The sequence below is a fragment of the Merops nubicus genome, unplaced genomic scaffold, assembly GCF_000691845.1.
Source record: "Merops nubicus isolate BGI_N331 unplaced genomic scaffold, ASM69184v1 scaffold23077, whole genome shotgun sequence".
NCBI lineage: Eukaryota > Metazoa > Chordata > Aves > Coraciiformes > Meropidae > Merops > Merops nubicus.
Genome location: NW_008621474.1, coordinates 6455 through 10675, shown reverse-complemented (window position 1 = coordinate 10675; position 4221 = coordinate 6455).

Genomic DNA, 4221 nt, shown 5'->3' with positions numbered 1-4221 from the left:
AGGGCAGTGGTGGAGTCCCCACCCCTGGAGGGGTTTCCAAGCTGTGGAGATGTGGTGTGAGGGACACGGGGCAGTGGGGACCTGGCACTGCTGGGGGAAGGGTTGGACTCAACAATCTTAAAAGTCTTTTCCAACCAAACAATTCTCTGCCTCTCCATCTCTCCTCTCCAGACAGCTGCTCAGGGAGGTTGCTCAGCCAGAGACAGGAACCCTGGTCCCTGCCTGCACCCCAGGAGCCCCAAACATCTTTGCCATCACCCCAAATCCACAGTGCATCAGGGAAAGCTGCCAGGGCAGTGCCAGCCACACGCAGCGCCCGCTCCACGCTCCTGCAGCTCTGCCAGCTGGGGAGGGAGCTGCAGACACAGGGGGACAACCTGCTGCCCAGGCCACCTTCTTCAGGGGCAAAACCAGGCTGGGCTGCAGGGAGCCACACGCCACAGGGTCCCCCTGGCTCCTGGGGAGGATCTTGGCACGGGTGCTTTCTGTGGGCACAGTGGGGCTCCGGGAGCGTGCCAGGCTGACTGCAGAGCAAGGATGGAGGATTCAGCTGGGGAACAGCTCCAGGGGCACTGCACAGCACCCAGGCCCAGCTGCAGCCCCACCCCAGCTCTGCAGCTCCTCTCTACGTGCAGCCAGGACCCTGGGGTTACAGCTGCCCTGCTGGTCCAGCACACAAACTGCTGCTGGGCTCTCCAGCAGAGAGGAGCAGGAGCCTTCTCAGCCTGGTTTCCCACATCCACCCACATGTGAGGCCAGAAATTAGAGCCCCTAATGAGGGAGGTTCACCTTGGCAGACACGACTGCTAGCTGATGGTCCTTCTCTCTGTTTTCCTGCTTCATTTTATCGACATCTTCCTTGAGCTGCTGGATTTTCTGCTCCTTCCCCACAACCTCCCTTTGCAGGCTGGTCACTAGACCTGAGAAAAACCAGTCTGGTGAGAAGCTACCCAAGCAGATCCCTGACAAAGCCCTCCAGCCACGGAGCAGCCATCCTTGGAGAGCAGACTCAGCTCTGGGCACCCCGTGCTGGACCCTGCTCCGTGGCAGCACCACGAAGGAGTTCCCTGGGCTCCTTGGAGGATGAGCAGCTCTCACCAAGCTGTTCTCACTCCTTGCTGTGGCAGATCCCCAGCTCTGATGCCTCCTCCCCGGTGAGCAGGACACTGCTCCCTTGTCTCAGGCCATGCAATCAAGCAGAACACTGGGGCTAATCTGAATGCTGGTATTTTGTGGACAGGCAGCATTCCTCCTGCCTGATAAAGGCAGGGATAAAGGCCATGGGCAAAGGCTTGTGGTCAGAGGTGGCCTTTGCAGCCCCACAGCAGCCTGGGGGGGTGGGGGATTACCCCCTGGGAGGGTGGGTTACCCCCTGGGATGCACGACAGCCCATTAAGCAGCTCAGAGCCCACCCTGCCCTCAGTGCTTGAGCCTTTTTCCCCCCCATCCATGCTCCCCATCCCTCCCTGCCTTCTCTCCCCACCTCACTCCAGGGGCACTCCTCACGTCAGACTCTCAGTGCAACTCCTGCAGAGCTTCAGGGCACAGAAACAGAGGTTGGGAGATTTCTACAAACCTTTTGGTGCCCGGAGAGTTTTGCTGATCCCTCGTCATCAAGAGCTCATCCCAAACTGCTCTGTGCCCCTCCACAGAGCTCCAGGGCTGTAATACCTGCAGCCAAAGCATGGTCCTTCTTCAGCTTCTCACTTTCTCTCCTCAGCCTCCCAATCTCCAGGTCTCTTTCATGGAGGGAATGGCTGAAAACCTGGCTTGAGCCTTCTTGCAGGTTGCTGAGCTGCAAAACACAGAGTCACCCACGTCCCTCACCAGGTCACTTCTTAACCCCCCTGGGAGAGGGAAATCCAGCCCTTCCAGGTCCTGCTCTGATGGGGTCTTTAGCATCTTTGACTACCTCTCAGCACTCATTGCTTTGGATAAGGCCCCCTTAAATTAATTTTGGCCATTTATGCTGAAATCCTAACCTAAAAGGCACAGAGAAGCACTGCCTGCTGTGCTGGGAACCCTTGGCTGGGGCTTGGGGACACTGCTAACGTGGCAGCAGACAGGAACGCCTGCAGCTCTATCAGGACATAGAGATTTATTACTCACAAACACAGATTTGGAGCTGTTAATAACTCCTGGAGGCATTTCTGTCTTGGGGGGGGGGTCTTGGCTGCCTGGCCTGAGGTGGTTGTGTGCCTTTGGGTTCCCTTCCAATTGCAGCATTACAGGTCCTACCACAAACTGGGGACAACTGTGTACCAGCTTCTTCAAATTAAATGATTTTAATTCTTCACATTAAATCTATTTGGATAGAAAGTAGGAAAATATGGAAAATAAAACAACTGGAAGTAAAAAAAAACCCCACCCCATCCCTCATCTCCCTTGGCTTCAGAGGTGTGACCTGCTCCTCCTAAAAGCTGGGTGTTAAACTAAAAGCACACCTGTATCAGAGAGGCATTTTTCCCTGCTTGGTGCCTGCTGAAGCGTTCAGTACCTGTTCCCTCAAGGCTTTGATCTCCTCTGTTTTGGCTCCCAGCTCTCTGTGGAAGGTGAGCAGCTTCTGGGTCAGCTCCACCTCGTTCCTGGCCGCTGCCTGAGCCAAGCTCTTGGCCATCGCTGCCACCTCCTCCTGCAGCTCCCTGACCACTGCACCCTTCTGCCTGGGCTCTGCTGCCAAGCCAGAGAGGTGACTGATTTCCTTGTCCAGCTGCATGAGCTTTGCACCCTGTGGGCAGATGAGGGGTGCTGGGTGGCACTGGCCAGCCGTGGAGACATCTGCTCCTGGGGGTACCGACTCACGGCCACCAGCCACGTGGAGCTGCTTGCCCTGGCTGCCCACAGCCCACTGTGCCCCCACCCATGGGAGAGGGCCTGGGTCCTGCAGCTGGACACCCAACCCCTTGGCAGGGTTTGCCTTCTCTGCCCACGAGCAGGGCAGGGATGGTCCCTCAGCCCTTCCCTAGCATCACCTTCTCCTGTGGCAGGAAATCCACGGTGGGAGTGCCCAGGGAAGGGGCATCTGGGCCAGGGAAGGTCCTCACAGCACTCACTCCATCGCCCACGACACTGGCTGAGGCTGGAAGACAGCAAACAGCACAGCAGCAGATGTCAGCAGGAGGAGGGGCTGCAGGCAGCAGTCACACTTCTCACAGCATCCCTCAGAAGGACTCTCAGGCAGAGGCTGCTGTGAGTCCAGGAGCCTGGGTCATAACCAGCTCCTTGCCACTGAAAAGACCCTTCCCAGTGCAGATATTCTGTACAGCAGGGAGGAATAATACACTTCTGGGAACCAAAAAAAAAAAGCCTCCAAGGCAGCAGCAGCACAGCAGAGAAGGCTCCTCTGGTTTCCCAGCACTGCCCAGCCACACAGAAAGCAGCTGCTGTCCAGAGCTGTGCTCACTGCAGATCCTTCCAGCATCATTTCCCCAAAATCAGACCTGCTGCCTTGGAGTTTATGTTTCCCTCCCTTTACCTCCTCTGCCACTTCAAATTCTGCCTGTTCCCTCACCTTCCAGCACTGCTGCTGGCACTGCCCAGTGCTGCCCCTGCTCTGGGGCACTTTGGCACCCCACTGTTGACCTCGTGTTGCTCCTGACTGCTCAGAGAACCCAACCCCACCCCAGGAAACCAACGGGACTGGGCCATAGCAAGCTACACTGGTGGCAGAAGTCTCCTCCTCCTGCTGTATCATTCCCCCAAAGCCTTGCCCCTGCTCCCCTGCTCCCACAGGCTGTGCTTTCAGGAGGATATCAGCTGTGGATCTGCTTTCAGGTCCCTGCAGTCTAAGCAGCTGGTGACTGGGCTCCAGAGGAGGAAAACCCACCTCCAACAGGAGCAGGGGCATGAGTCGTGAGTGCAGACAGTCAGTCACACCTTGCCCATCACACACAAGGAAAAAGAAGAGGAAACATCCTCCTCAGCTAGAAGGACAATGGCTTTCCCCTCGGTAGGTCACAGCCTATTTCTGAGCCCACCCAGATGCCACCCAGGACCACACGAGGTCTCTGATCAGCCCCGTTGGGTCAGGACTCACCCCCCACTGCTGGCAATGCTCACTCCTCAACTCTGCCTCTGCAGGGACCAGCTCTGCTCAGCACGGGGAAGCCCAGAGGCCACTGGGCTCCCAAGCACCAGGTTTGGCAGGGAGGAGTACCTGGCCTGGCCGCAGAGGTCCTGCAGAAGGTGCCTGCTGAGGGGCTGGTGGCCACGCTCAGCCCG